Source organism: Cololabis saira, chromosome 2 (genome assembly GCF_033807715.1).
Source record: "Cololabis saira isolate AMF1-May2022 chromosome 2, fColSai1.1, whole genome shotgun sequence".
Classification (NCBI taxonomy): domain Eukaryota; kingdom Metazoa; phylum Chordata; class Actinopteri; order Beloniformes; family Belonidae; genus Cololabis; species Cololabis saira.
Window position 1 is genome coordinate 51,394,867 of NC_084588.1, and position 22,833 is coordinate 51,417,699.

Consider the following 22,833-nt stretch of genomic DNA (forward strand, 5'->3'; position numbering starts at 1 on the left):
CTACCATCCCATAATAAACACCTACCATCCCATAATAACACTAACATCCCATAATAACACTAACATCCTATAAAAACACCTGCTATCCCATAATAACACTAACATCCTATAAAAACACCTGCCATCCCATAATAACACTAACATCCTATAAAAACACCTGACATCCCATAATAACACTAACATCCTATAAAAACACCTGTCATCCCATAATAACACTAACATCCTATAAAAACACCTGACATCCCATAATAACACTAACATCCTATAAAAACACCTGACATCCCATAATAACACCTATCGTGTGTGTGTGTGTGTGTGTGTGTGTGTGTGTGTGTGTGTGTGTTCATCTAAGGTTAAAAGGTCAGGGTTCAGATTTCTCCATTTTCCAGGTTATACTATGAAGTCTGTACTGAGTGAGTCATGTGACCAGTTCTGGGTCAGTCTAATCAGTCAACAGCTGAGCTCTGGTTGCTAGGGGCAACAAGAACCTGATACAGAGGGAGCGGGAATGACTCAGCTGGATTTTTGGTTGTGACAAACCTGAAATCACTCCACTTTGCGCTCAAACCGTAGCTCTTAGCAGAAAAACGAAAACATTTTGAGAAACAGAGAACCTACCAGATTATCTAAATGTTATTTTCATACAGATATTCCTTAAAATGTGTTAGTAACGGCAATTTGAAAACAAAAATGAGATTTTTTTTAAGAAAACTTCATTTAACATGGGAGTCAATGAAGAGAGAGACAGGAACTGGCGTGTCTGTTGGCTCCCCCGTTAAAATTTTGTGCACACCACGCCTGTCAAAGTCACATTTTATAAATCACAACACCTATGTCTATATTCTGACCAAAAATTATCTGTCTACCTTTTACGGTTTGGCCGTGACCTCGAGTTACAAATAAGAAATCATGTTTTTTTTTCAGTGTAACTACACTCTAGCAAACTGACTCCCGTGCTCTAGATTTGAAAAAAAGTGATTTCCAGTCCTCGCTTGAGGGCTCATATCTTGAAAAGTGTACATTTTAGGAAAAAACTGTTTCGGGTTTGGAGAGAGAAGAGAAGTTTTCCTCCGTTTTGAAGTTTGAATGACGTTTCTACGTCCAAGTATGAGAAAGATACGTGACTCAGAAAAAAGGTGATTTTTGTCTTTTTTTCTCAACATTTTCCCATCCGCTTATAATGGCGCCATTGAAATGCATGGGAAAATCTTCCCCATTAGTTTGGAAATTTGGAAATGTTTTTGCACTTCGTGCAAAAACTATTCGTGCCATCGTTCTGAAAATCCACAGGACTGTAGTTAAATTCAGGGCCTACAACTTTCTAAATCGGTTCAGAATTTTTCGAGTAACGGTGTGCGAGTGGTGAGGCCCCAAACTTCACGCAATGCGTTCCGGATGGGGCAAAAAGCGCACGTTTGTGCACGTTGCGCAAAAACGTGCACGCCAATCGCTAATAAAAGTCATACCCATCGATTCCCGATTAAGGCGCACGTTTCTACGTTTTTACTTTTCGCGTTTTCTCAAAGCTGTAGGAGGAGTAGCCGGACAAAGTTTTTACGGAAGAATATATAAATAATAATAAGCCTGAGCAATAGTATGAGTGCCTCGTGCTGCGCACGAGGCACTCCTCCTCCATTGAGCTTGCGCAGCTCAATGGAGGAGGCGTGCCACGTGGCGCAGCCGTGGCACTAATAACTAGAAAATTTCAGGAAATTTTGATATGGGCATGCCCTACTGCTCATTCGTCCCCTCTCGCTGCTTTGGTTTGGGGCTGTAGTGGTTGTGTTCGGGGGGTTTCTATGTCAGTTTGAGGTGTTTACGGTTGTATTGCATTCATTCTTTTGCTCCCCATAGTTATTAATGGGGCACGCTTTTTGGCGTCTGGCGTCGCCACGGTAACGCTTTTGACTGAGAAAAGTAATCCCCATCGAGGCACGATGGAGACGCATGTAACGATGTATGCCATGCTTGGGTACATGTTCCGGTTCAGGCTATGTAACGGATAGGTTTTTTTTTCACCATGGTAAAAAAAACCCATCCGAATGAATGGGGCTATTTGGCCTGGATTTTGACATAAAATTTCCTTAAATCCCAGCTTCATGAAATTTGAGTATGTTGAAGTCCACAGCGTGCCGAGTCGGGGAACATTTGTACGATGTCTCTACGATAACCTGTTGCCTAGCAACAAGTGTCCAAAGTCAAACGGAAAAAAAAAATAAAATGAAAGGTCAATATCACAAAAACTGTAATAATTGGAAGAATGAGGTTGTACGTTCCTTTAGTGCCAATCGGGCCAAGTGTTTGAAAGTTTGAACGATGTCTCTACGATAAAGTTCGGCCGAGCGATAAGCGTCTGACTTTTCGCCTTTTTTTTTGCTTTTTGGCAACTAGCGTTGCCGCGGTAACCCCTATTACTGAGAAAAGTAATAGCCATCGAGGCACGATGGAGACGCATCCAACGATGTATGCCATGCTTGGGTACACGTTCCGGTTCAGGCTACGTTAACGGATAGGTTTTTTTTTCATCATGGTAAAAACCCCCATCCGAATGAATGGGGCTATTTGGCCGGGATTTATACATAAAATTTCCTTAAATCCCAGCTTCATGAAATTTGAGTATGTTGAAGTCCACAGCGTGCCGAGTCGGGGAACATTTGTACGATGTCTCTACGATAACCTGTTGCCTAGCAACATGCATCCAAAGTCAAACGGAAAAAAAAAAAAAAATGAAAGGTCGATATCACAAAAACTGTAATAATTGGAAGAATGAGGTTGTACGTTCCTTTAGTGCCAATCGGGCCAAGTGTTTGAAAGTTTGAACGATGTCTCTACGATAAAGTTCGGCCGAGCGATAAGCGTCTGACTTTTCGCCTTTTTTTTTGCTTTTTGGCAACTAGCGTTGCCGCGGTAACCCCTATTACTGAGAAAAGTAATAGCCATCGAGGCACGATGGAGACGCATCCAACGATGTATGGCATGCATGGGTGCACGTTGCGGTTCGGGCCGTATTAACGGACGAAAAAAAGTGCGGAATAAAAATAATAATAACTAGAAAATTTCAGGAAATTTTGATATGGGCATGCCCTGCCGCCCATTCGACCCCTCTCGCCGCTTTGGTTTGGGGCTGTAGTGTTTGTGTTCGGGGCGGTTCTATGTCAGTTTGAGGTGTTTACGGTTGTATTGCATTCATTCCTGTGCTCCCAATAGCTATTAATGGGGCGCGCTTTTTGCCGTCTAGCGTCCCCACTGTAACGCTTTTGACTGAGAAAAGTAATGCCCATCGAGGCACGATGGAGAAGCATCTAACGGTGTATGCCGTGCATGGGTGCACGTTCCGGTTCAGACTACGTTAACGGATAGGGTTTTTTTCCACCATGGTAAAAAAAAACCCATCCGAATGAATGGGGCCATTTGGCATGGATTTTACATGAAAGCTTCCTTAAATCACAGCTTCATGAAATTTGAATATGTTGAAGATCACAGCTTGCCGAGTCGGGGAACATTTGTATCATGTCTCTACCATAATCTGTTGCCTAGCAACAAGCATCCAAAGTCAAATGGAAATTTAAAAAAAAAAATAAAGGTCAATATCGCAAAAACTTTAAAAGTTGGCATAATGAGGTTCTAGGGTCAGTTAGTGCCAATCAGGCCGAGTGTTTGAAAGTTTGAACAATGTCTCTACGATAAAGTCCGGCCGAGCAATAAGCGTCTGAATTTTCGCTTTTTTTTTTTGCTTTTTGGCATCTAGCGTTGCCACGGTAACACTTTTGACTGAGAAAAGTAATGCCCATTGAGTCACGATGGAGACGCATCCAACGATATATGCCATGCATGGGTGCACATTGCGGTCCGAGCAGCATTAACAGATTGTTTATTCACATGCTCCCCCATACAAATGCATAGGATAGAATGGGACAATTTGGCTTTAATATCTAAAAAGCTGTAAAGGACAGCGTAATGAGACCTCAGTATGTTGTAGTCCACATCAAGCTGAGTCTTTTAACGTTGGAACCAAGTCTCTACGATACTGCGTTGCCGCGCAACAAGCATCCGAAGTTCCGTTAGCATCAAAATGAGAAGAGTAAAATATCTCAAAAACCGTAATAGCAAGCATGACGAGACTAAAATATGTTGCAGTACAAAGCGTCCCGGGTTGGTCAATGTTGTAATGATGTCTGTACGATAAACCGTTGCCTAGCAACAAGCGTCCAAAATAAAAGTGATTTTTTTTTTTAATTGAAAGTTAAATATCGCAAAAACCGTAATAACTAGAATGATGAAGTTGTATGGTCCTTTAAAGACTATCGGGCCGAGTGTTTCAAAGTTTGAACGATGTCTCTACGATAAAGTTCGGCCGAGCAATAAGCGCGGGAATTTTCGCCTTTTTTTTTGCTTTTTAGCAACTAGCGTTGCCACGGTAACCCCTATTACTGAGAAAAGTAATACCCATCGAATCACGATGGAGACGCATCCAACGATGTATGCCATGCATGGGTGCACGTTGCGGTTCGGGCCGTATTAACGGACGAAAAAAAGTGCGGAATAATAAGAATAATAATAATAAGAAAAGGGAAACCTTTTCTAGATACTAATATATCGCCTTCATTTTCATGTTTTTCCTCATTTTTTCGGCCGTGTTTTACTTTTTGGGGATTTTTTTTTTCCACATCAGTGCGGGGTCATGCTGTACACCCGCTGGTGCGCAGTGGGACTTTTGCGACTTTAGCATGCTAGCAGCATTGCCCTTTGGGCCATTCTGGACGATTGCAATATGGTCATGCCACTACTTGGCATGCCCATAACTAGAAAATTTCAGGAAATTTAGATATGGGCATGCCCTACCGCCCATTCGTCCCCTCTCGCTGCTTTGGTTTGGGGCTGTAGTGGTTGTGTTTAGGGTGGTTCTATGTCAGTTTGAGGTGTTTTTACGCTTGTATTTCATTCATTCCTGTGCTCCCAATAGTTATTAATGGGGCGCACTTTTTGGCATCTAGCGTTGCCACGGTAACGCTTTTGACTGAGAAAAGTAATGCCCATCGAGGCAAGATGGAGACGCATCTAACGATGTATGCCGTGCATGGGTGCATGTTCCGGTTCAGGCTACGTTAACGGATAGGTTTTTTTTTTCACCATGGTACAAAACCCCATCCGAATGAATGGGGCCATTTGGCCTGGATTTTGACATAAAATTTCCTTAAATCCCAGCTTCATGAGATTTGAGTATGTTGAAGTCCACAGCGTGCCGAGTCAGGGGACATTTGTACGATGTCTCTACGATAACCTGTTGCCTAGCAACAAGCGTCCAAATTCAAACAGAAATAAAAAAAAAATTAAAGGTCAATATCGCGAAAACTGTAGTAATTAGCATAATGAGGTTGTAGGGTCCGTTAGTGCCAATCGGGCCGAGTGTTTGAAAGTTTCAACCATGTCTCTACGATAAAGTTCGGCCGAGCAATAAGCGTCCGAATTTTCGCCTTTTTTTTTGCTTTTTGGCGTCTAGCGTTGCCACGGTAACACTTTTTACTGAGAAAAGTAATGCCCATCGAGGAACGATGGAGACGCATCCAACGATGTATGCCATGTATGGGTGCATATTCCGGTTCAGGCTATGTTAACGGATAGGGTTTTTTTTCACCATGGTAAAAAACTCCATCCGAATGAATGGGGCCATGTGGCCTGGATTTTGACATAAAATTTCCTTAAATCCCAGCTTCATGAAATTTGAGTATGTTGAAGTCCACAGCGTGCCGAGTCGGGAAACATTTGTACGATGTCTCTACGATAACCTGTTGCCTAGCAACAAGCGTCCAAAGTGAAATGGAAAAAAAAAAAAAAATGAAAGGTCAATATCACAAAAACTGTAATACTTGTCATAATGAGCTTGTACGTACCTTTAGGGACAATCAGGCCGAGTGTTTGAAAGTTTGAACGATGTCTCTACAACAAAGTTCGGCCGAGCAATAAGCGTCTGAATTTTCGCCTTTTTTTTTGCTTTTTGGCAACTAGCGTTGCCACGGTAACCCCTATTACGGAGAAAAGTAATGCCCATCGAGGCATGATGGAGACGCATCCAACGATGTATGCCATGCATGGGTGCACGTTCCGGTTCGGGCCGCATTAACGGACGAAAAAAAGTGCGGAATAATAAGAAAAGGGAAACCTTTTCTAGATACTAATATATCGCCTTCATTTTCATGTTTTTCCTCGTTTTTCCGACCGTGTTTTAGTTTTTGGGGATTTTTTTTTTCCACATCCGAGCGGGGTCATGCTGTACACCCGCTGGTGCGCAGTGGGACTTTTGCGACTTTAGCTCGTTAGCAAAATGCTAGCAACATTGCCCTTTGGGCCATTCTGGACGATTGCAATATGGTCATGCCACTACTTGGCATGCCCATAACTAGAAAATTTCTGGAAATTTTGATATGGGCATGCCCTGCCGCCCATTCGACCCCTCTCGCCGCTTTGGTTTGGGGCTGTAGTGTTTGTGTTCGGGGCGGTTCTATGTCAGTTTGAGGTGTTTACGGTTGTATTGCATTCATTCCTGTGCTCCCAATAGCTATTAATGGGGCGCGCTTTTTGCCGTCTAGCGTCCCCACTGTAACGCTTTTGACTGAGAAAAGTAATGCCCATCGAGGCACGATGGAGAAGCATCTAACGGTGTATGCCGTGCATGGGTGCACGTTCCGGTTCAGACTACGTTAACGGATAGGGTTTTTTTCCACCATGGTAAAAAAAAACCCATCCGAATGAATGGGGCCATTTGGCATGGATTTTACATGAAAGCTTCCTTAAATCACAGCTTCATGAAATTTGAATATGTTGAAGATCACAGCTTGCCGAGTCGGGGAACATTTGTATCATGTCTCTACCATAATCTGTTGCCTAGCAACAAGCATCCAAAGTCAAATGGAAATTTAAAAAAAAAAATAAAGGTCAATATCGCAAAAACTTTAAAAGTTGGCATAATGAGGTTCTAGGGTCAGTTAGTGCCAATCAGGCCGAGTGTTTGAAAGTTTGAACAATGTCTCTACGATAAAGTCCGGCCGAGCAATAAGCGTCTGAATTTTCGCTTTTTTTTTTTGCTTTTTGGCATCTAGCGTTGCCACGGTAACACTTTTGACTGAGAAAAGTAATGCCCATTGAGTCACGATGGAGACGCATCCAACGATATATGCCATGCATGGGTGCACATTGCGGTCCGAGCAGCATTAACAGATTGTTTATTCACATGCTCCCCCATACAAATGCATAGGATAGAATGGGACAATTTGGCTTTAATATCTAAAAAGCTGTAAAGGACAGCGTAATGAGACCTCAGTATGTTGTAGTCCACATCAAGCTGAGTCTTTTAACGTTGGAACCAAGTCTCTACGATACTGCGTTGCCGCGCAACAAGCATCCGAAGTTCCGTTAGCATCAAAATGAGAAGAGTAAAATATCTCAAAAACCGTAATAGCAAGCATGACGAGACTAAAATATGTTGCAGTACAAAGCGTCCCGGGTTGGTCAATGTTGTAATGATGTCTGTACGATAAACCGTTGCCTAGCAACAAGCGTCCAAAATAAAAGTGATTTTTTTTTTTAATTGAAAGTTAAATATCGCAAAAACCGTAATAACTAGAATGATGAAGTTGTATGGTCCTTTAAAGACTATCGGGCCGAGTGTTTCAAAGTTTGAACGATGTCTCTACGATAAAGTTCGGCCGAGCAATAAGCGCGGGAATTTTCGCCTTTTTTTTTGCTTTTTAGCAACTAGCGTTGCCACGGTAACCCCTATTACTGAGAAAAGTAATACCCATCGAATCACGATGGAGACGCATCCAACGATGTATGCCATGCATGGGTGCACGTTGCGGTTCGGGCCGTATTAACGGACGAAAAAAAGTGCGGAATAATAAGAATAATAACTAGAAAATTTCTGGAAATTTTGATATGGGCATGCCCTACCGCCCATTCGTCCCCTCTCGCTGCTTTGGTTTGGGGCTGTAGTGTTTGTGTTCGGGGGGGTTCTATGTCAGTTTGAGGTGTTTTTACGCTTGTATTTCATTAATTCCTGTGCTCCCAATAGTTATTAATGGGGCGCACTTTTTGGCATCTAGCGTTGCCACGGTAACGCTTTTGACTGAGAATAGTAATGCCCATCGAGGCAAGATGGAGACGCATCTAACGATGTACGCCATGCATGGGTGCACGTTCCGGTTCAGGCTACGTTAACGGATAGGTTTTTTTTTTCACCATGGTACAAAATCCCATCCGAATGAATGGGGCCGTTTGGCCTGGATTTTGACATAAAATTTCCTTAAATCCCAGCTTCATGAAATTTGAGTATGTTGAAGTCCACAGCGTGCCGAGTCGGGAAACATTTGTACGATGTCTCTACGATAACCTGTTACCTAGCAACAAGTGTCCAAAGTCAAACGGAAATTAAAAAAAAAAAAGAAAGGTCAATATCGCAAAAACTTTAAAAATTGGCATAATGAGGTTCTAGGGTCCGTATGTGCCAATCAGGCCGAGTGTTTGAAAGTTTGAACGATGTCTCTACGATAAAGTCCGGCCGAGCAATAAGCGTCTGAATTTTTGCCTTTTTTTTTGCTTTTTGGCATCTAGCGTTGCCACGGTAACACTTTTGACTGAAAAAAGTAATGCACATTAAGGCACGATGGAGACGCATCCAACGATATATGCCATGCATGGGTGCACGTTCCGGTTCGGGCAGCATTAACAGATTGTTTATTCACATGGTCCCCCATACAAATGCATTGGTTTTTGTTGCCATGGTAACAAGCCCCATAAAGTAGAATGGGACAATTTGGCTTCAATATCTCAAAAGCTGTAAATGACAGCGTAATGAGACCTCAGTATGTTGTAGTCCACATCAAGCTGAGTCTTTTAACGTTGGAACCAAGTCTCTACGAAACCGCGTTGCCGCGCAACAAGCATCCGAAGTTCCGTTAGCATCAAAATGAACAATGTGGAATATCTCAAAAACCATAATAGCAAGCATGACGAGACTAAAATATGTTGCAGTACAAAGCGTCCCGGGTTTGTCAATGTTGTAATGATGTCTGTACGATAAACCGTTGCCTAGCAACAAGCGTCCAAAATAAAAGTGATTTTTTTTTTAAATTGAAAGTTAAATATCGCAAAAACCGTAATAACTAGCATGATGAAGTTGTATGGTCCTTTAGTGACTATCGGGCCGAGTGTTTGAAAGTTTGAACAATGTCTCTACGATAAAGTTCGGCCGAGCAATAAGCGTGGGAATTTTCGCCTTTTTTTTTGCTTTTTGGCAACTAGCGTTGCCACGGTAACCCCTATTACGGAGAAAAGTAATGCCCATCGAGGCAAGATGGAGACGCATCCAACGATGTATGGCATGCATGGGTGCACGTTGCGGTTCGGGCCGCATTAACGGACGAAAAAAAGTGCGGAATAAGAATAATAATAACTAGAAAATTTCTGGAAATTTTGATATGGGCATGCCCTACCGCCCATTCGAGCCCTCTTGCTGCTCTGGTTTGGGGCTGCAGTGTTTGTGTTGGGGGCGGTTTTATGTCAGTTTGAGGTGTTTACGGTTGTATTTCATTCATTCCTGTGCTCCCAATAGCTATTAATGGGGCGCGCTTTTTGCCGTCTAGCGTCCCCACGGTAACGCTTTTGACTGAGAAAAGCAATGCCCATCGAGGCACGATGGAGACGCATCCAACGATGTATGCCGTGCATGGGTGCACGTTCCGGTTCAGGCTACGTTAACGGATAGGTTTTTTTTCCACCATGGATTTAAAAAACCCATCCGAATGAATGGGGCCATTTGGCATGGATTTTACATTAAACTTTCCTTAAATCACAGCTTCATGAAATTTTAATACGTTGAAGGTCACAGCGTGCCGAGTCAGGGAACATTTGTATAATGTCTCTACGATAATCTGTTGCCTAGCAACAAGCGTCCAAAGTCAAACGGAAATTAAAAAAAAAATGAAAGGTCAATATCACAAAAACTTAAAAAAATGGCATATTGAGGTTCTAGGCTCCGTTAGTGCCAATCGGGCCGAGTGTTTGAAAGTTTGAACTATGTCTCTACGATAAAGTCCGGCCGAGCAATAAGCGTCTGAATTTTCGCCTTTTTTTTGGCTTTTTGGTATCTAGCGTTGCCACGGTAGCACTTTTGACTGAAAAAAGTAATGCCCATCGAGGCACGATGGAGACGCATCCAACGATATATGCCATGCATGGGTGCACATTGCGGTCCGAGCAGTATTAACAGATTGTTTATTCACATGCTCTCCCATACAAATGCATAGGTTTTTGTTGCCATGGTAACAAGCCCCATAGGATAGAATGGGACAATTTGGCTTTAATATCTCAAAAGCTGTAAACGACAGCGTAATGAGACCTCAGTATGTTGTAGTCCACATCAACCTGAGTCTTTTAACGTTGGAACAAAGTCTCTGCGATACCGCGTTGCCGCGCAACAAGCGTCCGAAGTTCCGTTAGCATCAAAATGAACAATGTGGAATATCTCAAAAACCATAATAGCAAGCATGACGAGACTAAAATATGTTGCAGTACAAAGCGTCCCGGGTTTGTCAATGTTGTAATGATGTCTGTACGATAAACCGTTGCCTAGCAACAAGCGTCCAAAATAAAATAGATTTTTTTTTTAAATTGAAAGTTAAATATCGCAAAAACCGTAATAAGTAGCATGATGAAGTTTTATGGTCCTTTAGTGACTATCGGGCCGAGTGTTTGAAAGTTTGAACGATGTCTCTACGATAAAGTTCGGCCGAGCAATAAGCGTGGGAATTTTCGCCTTTTTTTTTGCTTTTTGGCAACTAGCGTTGCCACGGTAACCCCTATTACGGAGAAAAGTAATGCCCATCGAATCACGATGGAGACGCATCCAACGATGTATGCCATGCATGGGTGCACGTTGCGGTTCGGGCCGTATTAACGGACGAAAAAAAGTGCGGAATAAGAATAATAATAATAATAATAATAAAAATAAGAAAAGGGAAACCTTTTCTGGGTACTAATTTACGCCTTCATTTTCATGTTTTTCCTCATTTTTTCGGCCGTGTTTTACTTTTTGGGGATTTTTTTTTTCCACATCAGTGCGGGGTCATGCTGTACACCCGCTGGTGCGCAGTGGGACTTTTGCGACTTTAGCATGCTAGCAGCATTGCCCTTTGGGCCATTCTGGACGATTGCAATATGGTCATGCCACTACTTGGCATGCCCATAATAATAAGAAAAGGGAAACCTTTTCTAGATACTAATATATCGCCTTCATTTTCATGTTTTTCCTCATTTTTTCGGCCGTGTTTTACTTTTTGGGGATTTTTTTTTTCCACATCAGTGCGGGGTCATGCTGTACACCCGCTGGTGCGCAGTGGGACTTTTGCGACTTTAGCATGCTAGCAGCATTGCCCTTTGGGCCATTCTGGACGATTGCAATATGGTCATGCCACTACTTGGCATGCCCATAACTAGAAAATTTCTGGAAATTTTGATATGGGCATGCCCTACCGCCCATTCGCCCCCTCTCGCTGCTTTGGTTTGGGGCTGTAGTGGTTGTGTTCGGGGTGGTTCTATGTCAGCTTGAGGTGTTTTTACGCTTGTATTTCATTCATTCCTGTGCTCCCAATAGTTATTAATGGGGCGCGCTTTTTGGCATCTAGCATTGCCATGGTAACGCTTTTGACTGAGAATAGTAATGCCCATCGAGGCAAGATGGAGACGCATGTAACGATGTATGCCATGCATGAGTGCACGTTCTGGTTCAGGCTACGTTAACGGATAGGTTTTTTTTTTCACCATGGTACAAAACCCCATCCGAATGAATGGGGCCATTTGGCCTGGATTTTGACATAAAATTTCCTTAAATACCAGCTTCATGAGATTTGAGTATGTTGAAGTCCACAGCGTGCCGAGTCAGGGGACATTTGTACGATGTCTCTACGATAATCTGTTGCCTAGCAACAAGCGTCCAAAGTCAAATGGAAATAAAAAAGAAAAATTAAAGGTCAATATCGCAAAAATTTTAATAATTGGCACAATGAGCTTGTAGGGTCCGTTAGTGCCAATCGGGCCGAGTGTTTGAAAGTTTGAACGATGTCTCTACGATAAAGTTCGACCGAGCAATAAGCGTCTGAATTTTCGCCTTTTTTTTTTTCTTTTTGGCGTCTAGCGTTGCCACGGTAACACTTTTGACTGAGAAAAGTAATGCTCATCGAGGCACGATGGAGACGCATCCAACGATGTATGCCATGCATGGGTGCACGTTCCGGTTCGGACAGCATTAACAGATTGTTTATTCACATGGTCCCCCATACAAATGCATTGGTTTTTTTTGCCATAGTAACAAGCCCCATAGGATAGAATGGGACAATTTGGCTTCAATATCTCAAAAGCTGTAAACGACAGCGTAATGAGACCTCAGTATGTTGTAGTCCACATCAAGCTGAGTATTTTAACGTTGAATCAAAGTCTCTACATTATCGCGTTGCCGCGCAACAAGCGTCCAAAATTCCGTTAGCGTCAAAATGAGCAACGTGGAATATCTCAAAAACTGTAATAGCTAGCTTGACGAGACTAAAATATGTTGCAGTACAAAGCGTCCCGGGTTTGTCAATGTTGTAATGATGTCTGTACGATAAACCGTTGCCTAGCAACAAACGTCCAAAATAAAAGAGATTTTTTTTTTAAATTGAAAGTTAAATATCGCAAAAACCGTAATAACTAGAATGATGTAGTTGTATGGTCCTTTAAAGACTATCGGGCCGAGTGTTTCAAAGTTTGAACGATGTCTCTACGATAAAGTTCGGCCGAGCAATAAGCGCGGGAATTTTCGCCTTTTTTTTTGCTTTTTGGCAACTAGCGTTGCCACGGTAACCCCTATTACTGAGAAAAGTAATACCCATCGAATCACGATGGACACGCATCCAACGATGTATGCCATGCATGGGTGCACGTTGCGGTTCGGGCCGTATTAACGGACGAAAAAAAGTGCGGAATAATAAGAATAACTAGAAAATTTCTGGAAATTTTGATATGGGCATGCCCTGCCGCCCATTCGACCCCTCTCGCCGCTTTGGTTTGGGGCTGTAGTGTTTGTGTTCGGGGCGGTTCTATGTCAGTTTGAGGTGTTTACGGTTGTATTGCATTCATTCCTGTGCTCCCAATAGCTATTAATGGGGCGCGCTTTTTGCCGTCTAGCGTCCCCACTGTAACGCTTTTGACTGAGAAAAGTAATGCCCATCGAGGCACGATGGAGAAGCATCTAACGGTGTATGCCGTGCATGGGTGCACGTTCCGGTTCAGACTACGTTAACGGATAGGGTTTTTTTCCACCATGGTAAAAAAAAACCCATCCGAATGAATGGGGCCATTTGGCATGGATTTTACATGAAAGCTTCCTTAAATCACAGCTTCATGAAATTTGAATATGTTGAAGATCACAGCTTGCCGAGTCGGGGAACATTTGTATCATGTCTCTACCATAATCTGTTGCCTAGCAACAAGCATCCAAAGTCAAATGGAAATTTAAAAAAAAAAATAAAGGTCAATATCGCAAAAACTTTAAAAGTTGGCATAATGAGGTTCTAGGGTCAGTTAGTGCCAATCAGGCCGAGTGTTTGAAAGTTTGAACAATGTCTCTACGATAAAGTCCGGCCGAGCAATAAGCGTCTGAATTTTCGCTTTTTTTTTTTGCTTTTTGGCATCTAGCGTTGCCACGGTAACACTTTTGACTGAGAAAAGTAATGCCCATTGAGTCACGATGGAGACGCATCCAACGATATATGCCATGCATGGGTGCACATTGCGGTCCGAGCAGCATTAACAGATTGTTTATTCACATGCTCCCCCATACAAATGCATAGGATAGAATGGGACAATTTGGCTTTAATATCTAAAAAGCTGTAAAGGACAGCGTAATGAGACCTCAGTATGTTGTAGTCCACATCAAGCTGAGTCTTTTAACGTTGGAACCAAGTCTCTACGATACTGCGTTGCCGCGCAACAAGCATCCGAAGTTCCGTTAGCATCAAAATGAGAAGAGTAAAATATCTCAAAAACCGTAATAGCAAGCATGACGAGACTAAAATATGTTGCAGTACAAAGCGTCCCGGGTTGGTCAATGTTGTAATGATGTCTGTACGATAAACCGTTGCCTAGCAACAAGCGTCCAAAATAAAAGTGATTTTTTTTTTTAATTGAAAGTTAAATATCGCAAAAACCGTAATAACTAGAATGATGAAGTTGTATGGTCCTTTAAAGACTATCGGGCCGAGTGTTTCAAAGTTTGAACGATGTCTCTACGATAAAGTTCGGCCGAGCAATAAGCGCGGGAATTTTCGCCTTTTTTTTTGCTTTTTAGCAACTAGCGTTGCCACGGTAACCCCTATTACTGAGAAAAGTAATACCCATCGAATCACGATGGAGACGCATCCAACGATGTATGCCATGCATGGGTGCACGTTGCGGTTCGGGCCGTATTAACGGACGAAAAAAAGTGCGGAATAATAAGAATAATAATAATAAGAAAAGGGAAACCTTTTCTAGATACTAATATATCGCCTTCATTTTCATGTTTTTCCTCATTTTTTCGGCCGTGTTTTACTTTTTGGGGATTTTTTTTTTCCACATCAGTGCGGGGTCATGCTGTACACCCGCTGGTGCGCAGTGGGACTTTTGCGACTTTAGCATGCTAGCAGCATTGCCCTTTGGGCCATTCTGGACGATTGCAATATGGTCATGCCACTACTTGGCATGCCCATAATAAGAAAAGGGAAACTTTTCTGTATACCAATATATCGCCTTCATTTTCATGTTTTTCCTCATTTTTTCGGACGTGTTTTAGTTTTTGGGGATTTTTTTTTTCCACATCAGTGCGGGGTCATGCTGTACACCCGCTGGTGTGACGTGGGACTTTTGCGACTTTAGCTTGTTAGCAAAATGCTAGCAACATTGCCCTTTGGGCCATTCTGGACGATTGCAATATGGTCATGCCATTACTTGGCATGCCCATAATAATAAGAAAAGGGAAACCTTTTCTAGATACTAATATATCGCCTTCATTTTCATGTTTTTCCTCATTTTTTCGGCCGTGTTTTACTTTTTGGGGATTTTTTTTTTCCACATCAGTGCGGGGTCATGCTGTACACCCGCTGGTGTGCAGTGGGACTTTTGCGACTTTAGCATGCTAGCAGCATTGCCCTTTGGGCCATTCTGGACGATTGCAATATGGTCATGCCACTACTTGGCATGCCCATAATAATAAGAAAAGGGAAACCTTTTCTGGGTACTAATTTACGCCTTCATTTTCATGTTTTTCCTCATTTTTTCGGCCGTGTTTTACTTTTTGGGGATTTTTTTTTTCCACATCAGTGCGGGGTCATGCTGTACACCCGCTGGTGCGCAGTGGGACTTTTGCGACTTTAGCATGCTAGCAGCATTGCCCTTTGGGCCATTCTGGACGATTGCAATATGGTCATGCCACTACTTGGCATGCCCATAATAAGAAAAGGGAAACCTTTTCTGGGTACTAATTTACGCCTTCATTTTCATGTTTTTCCTCATTTTTTCGGCCGTGTTTTACTTTTTGGGGATTTTTTTTTTCCACATCAGTGCGGGGTCATGCTGTACACCCGCTGGTGCGCAGTGGGACTTTTGCGACTTTAGCATGCTAGCAGCATTGCCCTTTGGGCCATTCTGGACGATTGCAATATGGTCATGCCACTACTTGGCATGCCCATAATAAGAAAAGGGAAACCTTTTCTAGATACTAATATATCGCCTTCATTTTCATGTTTTTCCTCATTTTTTCGGCCGTGTTTTACTTTTTGGGGATTTTTTTTTTCCACATCAGTGCGGGGTCATGCTGTACACCCGCTGGTGCGCAGTGGGACTTTTGCGACTTTAGCATGCTAGCAGCATTGCCCTTTGGGCCATTCTGGACGATTGCAATATGGTCATGCCACTACTTGGCATGCCCATAAAGAAGAAGAAGAAGAAGAAGAAGAAGAAGAATTCCTGCAATTACAATAGGGCCTTCGCACTGCAAGTGCTCGGGCCCTAATAAAAAAGATGTACTGTATGTTGTTATATTATACTAATTTATTGAAACACATGGCGAGTCAAACATTTACCAAAGCAGCTGCCAAACACTCCTAAACAAGGTAGTAAGACGTGGGTTCTGCAGAACTGCGGCAGTAAATCCTCATCGGAGCTTCATTCTTTAGTAGTGATTTCATATGAACCCAAACCGTTAATAATCATTATTTTCTCCATATACCGCTCCCTGGCTTCCTTGTTTAAGGTATCCAGGTAAATTCCAGTTCCTTTCCAGCAGTTTAACATCTTTTTTTGCGTTCCGTCTGTTCACTTGGTGAAACAGAAAAGTAGTTTTGAAAGTCCATCCCGTCTTCATTCACTATCAAAACAAATGCACGTGACGGGACAGGAGTGTTCCGATGATACAAATACATTAAGAGAGCCTGGCAGGGAGCGGAGTAATAGATCCATACGTATATATGTCTATGGGCTGGAGCGGAGGAGCGGAGCCGCCACCGCAGTAATGGCGGCCGCTCGACTTCCGGGTTTCGCCGGATTCGTCTATACTTGTTCTGCAGTTGGCTCTAGCGTGTCATACCCCGGTATCCCAGTTATCTGCTCCTCGCAGAAGGTGAGCTGCACCTGCTGCTCAATGCTGGTTAGAGGCATCTCTTCCGCAGGCCCTCCACCTGTCTTGTTTGCCGAAGTTTTATTAAAGGCCACTTTTTCTTTAGTTCTTCGCCTTATATCTTGCCACCTTCTTTTAACCTCATCTGCCGTTCTTTTTGTCTTACCAACTGCATTTATTCTATCGCAGATTTTCTCCCATATTGCGTTTCTTTTGGTAATGTTTAAATTTCTTTGCTGTAGTTCATGAATTTGTTTATTTGCCTCTTCCACTAATATCTCTAACTCCAACTCGTCAAATTTCATTTTGCGCTTGCGACCAGCCTGCTTTCCATCCAGACTCTCCATGGTGCAAACCGTAAGACACGCAACACCTCATTTAAATACTGCTGTTTGCACCTGTTATCAATTGCGCACGCAATCTTAGTTGATCACCCGCAAAACACACAACAACAGCACGTGCAAACTTTTTCAGTGCACACGCAATTTGGTACTCTTTATTTAGGATCTTAGTAAATCGGGCCCATAGAGTACTGTGAAAAAGTATTTGTCCCCTTACAATTTTCTTTTACTTTTATCTTTTTTTGTGTCACTCTTCCATTTTTCAGATAATTAGACACATTTTTATTTCAGACTAAAACAAACAGGGTGGTTTTTTGAGCTTCTTTACCTTCATAAATGACATTGTCATTTCAAAGCCAGGTTGACCAGGTTAAATATTTGAGAAAGATTCACCCCGTCCTCATAGTAGATACTTAAGCTTGAGTTTACAAACTTGATCATATTTTAACCACTGATTTTATCTATTACTTTCTTTTTGTTTAAACCGTAAATCATGCTTTTTATTTATGTGATGTTTTAATGTTTTGTGTAAAACAAATTGCTCTGGGAAATTGACATCTCCATCTCACTCACACGGCACTGTCATATACAAATCCAACACCCCAAAACCAAACACCCATATGAAGATAAAAAGATAAAAAAATTAAAATAGAGATAAAAATAAAAACAAAAATAAAAACAAAATAAATATAAAAAGTGGCATGCCATAAAATATAATTATATGTATAGAAAAGAAATAAGTGTCATGTAATATTGCACAAAGTTATTGCACTGTCCTGGTTATTGCACTTGTGCTGTATGAAAAACTTGCCTGCTAAATTACTGCATGCTGTGATTCTTTTTTTTTTCTAAGGATTTGATTAGTTTTGCAATGTTTTGCATGTCAGTATAACTTAAGATGTGTAACACCAACTTATACAGAAAAAAAAGCGTATCCTGTTTTTTTTTTTTTTTACTATTGTAACTGTCCGGTCCCTGTATGATCGAAGCAGGAGTCTGGTTCGCATCGCCGGTAGTAAGTCAGACTTGTTCCCGGTGCATGTTGGACTCCGGCAGGGCTGCCCTTTATCACCGGTCCTGTTATATGTTATATGTATATATGTTATAATAATTTTTATGGACAGGATTTCTAGGCGCAGCCAGGGGCCGGAGGGGATCCGGTTTGGGAACCTCAGGATTTCATCTCTGCTTTTTGCAGATGACGTTGTCCTGTTGGCTTCATCAGACCGGGACCTACAGCATGTGCTGGGGCGGTTTGCGGCCGAGTGCGACGCGGCAGGGATGAGAATCAGCACCTCCAAAACCGAGGCCATGGTTCTCCACCGGGAAAGGGTGGCGTGCCTTCTCCGGGTGGGTGGAGAAGTCCTGCCTCAGGTGGAGGAGTTCAAGTATCTCGGGATCTTGTTCACGAGTGAGGGAACGATGGAGCGTGAGATTGACAGACGGATCGGTGCAGCGTCCGCAGTTATGCGGTCGATGTACTGGACCGTCGTGGTAAAGAGGGAGCTGAGTCGAAAGGTGAAGCTCTCGATTTACCGGTCAATCTACGCACCTACCCTCACCTATGGTCATGAACTTTGGGTAGTGACCGAAAGGACAAGATCGTGGATACAAGTGGGGAGGGAGGAGTTCCAGGCATGTCCCTCCGGGAGGAGACCCCGGGGAAGGCCCAGGACACGCTGGAGAGACTATGTCTCTCGGCTGGCCTGGGAACATCTCAGACTCCCCCCGGAGGAGCTGGAGGAAGATCTGGAGGAAGAGATGGAGGAAGAGCTGGAGGAAGAGCTGGAGGAAGAGCTGGAGGAAGAGCTGGAGGAAGAGATGGAGGAAGAGCTGGATGAAGAGATGGAGGAAGAGCTGGAGGAAGAGATGCAGGAAGAGATGGAGGAAGAGCTGGAGGAAGAGATGCAGGAAGAGATGGAGGAAGAGATGGAGGAAGAGCTGGAGGAAGAGATGGAGGAAGAGCTGGAGGAAGAGATGCAGGAAGAGCTGGAGGAAGAGCTGGAGGAAGAGATGGAGGAAGAGATGGAGGAAGAGTTGGAGGAAGAGATGGAGGAAGAGCTGGAGGAAGAGCTGGAGGAAGTGTCTGGGGTGAAGGAAGTCTGGGCATCTCTGCTGAGACTGCTGAGACTGCTGCCCCTGCGACCCGGTTCCGGATAAGCGGTGGAGAAGGGATGGATGGATGGATGGATGGATGGATGGATGGATATTGTAACTGTGTCAATAATACAGTCAATACTGTAAACTGTACTTGGGTCCATGACATCATTCTGGTGTTTTTACTGCAAAGCTGCCCGACACAAAAGGAAACATGTCCTTGTCAATGATCCAGTTGAGTGAACGTTTGCCGCCCTCATACATGGGTACGGACAGTCCGAATGTCTGTGTACGAGGTCATGGTGGAGAGCTATTTCACTGATAATAAGGTTTTGCAGTGACGGTAAAGCATTTGTAGGACCAGTTCCAAGTCGACGCTTAGGCGCCGATGTCCTTTCATCACCACTTGGCCGCACACTTGACAGTATCACATCTTGAATGTGCTGAAACTCAAATCCATTCCTTCGTCGTCTAAACTGTTCATATGTTCTACGGATTATGAGAACAAGAATAAAGAAAGAGAGATGAAGAGAGACAGAGATGGAAAGGGAGAGTACATCGAACCGAAGCACATGGCACAATGAGATGGACGAAATGAGGCATGTGGTGAGAGGATGGGGGATGAAAAGGAGGGAGAGGGCGAAAGAGATGGAAATTGAAAAGCTCTAGTGAATCAATGTGCTTGTCACATCTCCATCCCTGGGGATCCATGTTTTTTAATCTAATTAGCCGGCCTGGTCTTTGTGTTGGCTGTCTATCAGTGGCAGCGCCTCAAGGTCAGACCCTCCTTCTGAGGTCTGAGCAGGAACAACGCTTCTGTCAGTATTCAATTACAGCTTAGCCTCACACCCTCAACCTCCACAGCAGACCTCTTTGTTAAGCAAAGCAGCCAGTGGAAACTCTCCATGTGTATGTGTACCGCCTGCATTTGAACTTCAAATACACACAGACAGAAAAGCACCCACAGCCGACACTCTGATTAAGCTAATGCACACTCATTAGAGTTAGAAGATTTCATCGCTGCACAAAACGCTGCATGCAAATCTCAATCAGTCTATCAGTCAGTCGATTAGCCAAAGCCTCGTCAGCAAAAGTACTTATATACACATAAATCACATTGCATGGCTTCCTCTCACTGAGAACATGCCCAAGTTCCTCTGTGGCATATTAGAGAGTGGTTGGCCTGCGCTACGTTAGCTCATGTTGACACGGTTTAAGGAATAGTGGCATATGTACCATATTGCCCTTGGGGTGGGTGAGTATGTGAGCTTATGACACGCAACACTGATCCACGGCTGTACCTAAATCACGAGGGATGCACTTATGCTGCATGTGCTGTAATATGGCTCCATTCAGAATTCAAGACGGTTAAACCGTCAAGATCATTGGTAAGAAAGGCTGAAGACACCACGAGGTATGGTGCGTGTGTCACTCCTCGTTCCACTTAATCCATGCATCCCATAGGGGTAACTCTGACAGAAACATGACATTACTGCAGGCGAGTGTGTGGCTGCTCGTTGTACTTAAAGACACGGCAGATGAGCCGTGGCATCGCTAAAAGGAGGATCTCCCAAACTATTGATCTCAGGCCAGTGAGAGTGTTGTGCCCTTAAACAGGGAAAAGTAGTGAGGGAAGAGGTATAAAAGACAAACACAGCTCTCGCCTTCACTCGTTTGTATTAAATATAATTAGAAAAAGTACAACAAAAAACACAGGTATTCTCTGGTAAGAACACATTCAGGCCCCGTTTACACGGAGCAAAATTGGAGGCGTTTTCATTCGTTTTGGCCGTTCGTTTACACGAAAATGAAGCTCAAAGTCAACAAAACGTCAACAAAAACGATCATTTCTGAAAACTCCGGCCAAAGTGGAGATTTGCAAAAACTCAGTTTTCACGTTTGCGTCTAAACAGAGGAAAACAGAGATTTAGGCTTCAGAACGCCACATTATGAGACAGAAACTTCACCAGCGTCATGAGTGACACCTGTGTTTACAATTTGTTTGTAACCGTCAATATTTTTTTGTATTTTACCTGTTTTATATTCTAAAGTCACACTTAAAAGTAACTCCACTTCTCTGTCACTCCAAACCAAAGACTCTCGTTCCGTCTTGGAAGTAAATCCTGAATTATGGTCCCGCGTTAAATCGACGCAGAGCCTACGCCGTACGGTGTGCGTCGCCGCGTACCCTACGCCGTAGGCTCTGCGTTGGTGTAACGCGGAACCATAAATCAGCCTTAACTGGAAGTTACACGTGTCATTTGTTGATGTTTTTCCAGGATTCTGATTGGCTGGCATGATATTAACAGTGTATTTATGCGGATCTGTGTAAACGAAGAGATTTTGAAAACAATCTCGTGTAAACGATGGAATTTTTCAAAACGTAGAGGGGGAAATATCCGTTTTTGTAAATACCCGGCTATGTGGAAACGTGGCCTCAGTCTCAGGACGACAGTCTCAACAACCAAATTAAACCCTATCCATTTCTTAATGATGCAAATTACATCCTCAACCAATATAACACATGGATTCCAACCCAAATTAAATACATTTATCTTTTTTTAACTCATATCCTAATTAACACATTAACTAACTTATAAAAGTAATGAAATTACGTTTTTTAAGCACCATACAGACAGTCTCGCAGATGAAATAAAATGGTGCAACAGTCAGACGCCATGCGGTAAGACAATAGTAGCATTTAGCTTAGCCTCCCACGATGACGGAGTTAGCCAGTAACTTAAACAATATAAAAGAACTCAATTCACATTGCTTCACTTAAAATAAACAACAATGACAGAATAACAATCATCAACAACGTGTCGCTAAGTTTATAGTGCTTTGTGTACGATAATGACCTTAAACAGGGAAAAGTAGTGAGGGAAGAGGTATAAAAACAAACACAGCTCTCGCCTTCACTCGTTTGTATTAAGTGAGGAAGAGGAGCGCTATTGCCCCTACTGGAGCCCTGGGGTATTACAATTAACCCAAACACTTACACTTTAAATTAATATTCTTCACAGTAATAACCGGAGCAACTTAGCAGAAATAACAAAAAAACATATATTTTATAACTCTGAAAAGGAATGAAATTATGTTTTCTAAAAAAAAATGAAATGATTTGTTTTAATACCAAATACTCTCATCTGCCACAAGAGCAGTTCAAACATCAGCTCAGGCTCCAGTCTGGCCTTAAACATTGATTTTACAAGTAGCTAATGCAATGCCCCTCCCACCCCTCCAAACCCCTAAATCGCTCGCAGTTTTGAAATGCATCATAAAGTTATTGCATTGGTGAGACATTTTCTGCCCTATAAAACAGCTAAACAAGAACGGAAAAAAGTGTGAGGCTGCCACTAGCTAGAGATCTGCAGTTGGTTTTTAAAAACACTGCCGTCCTGGATGCCGGCCGGGCCAGCACACACCGAGAGAGACGTGGATAAACATCTGCTAACACGCTCACAATACCATTTATGAGATAAAATGAAATAGGAACAAACAAAAAAATCAATGGATCTGCAGAAACCCTTCCTTATGAGATAAGACAAAAACAGCAAACCCTTTAAAGAGAGTTCCCTGTTATAGCATTAATCAGCAGTAGAACATACAGGCTTTTTAATGCTTTGAAATGAGGAAAAAGTGAAGATCTGCAAAATTTCCTTCACACAACATAATCTGACCCGGCCATGTTGCCGTTAAAAAGTTTTAGAAAGG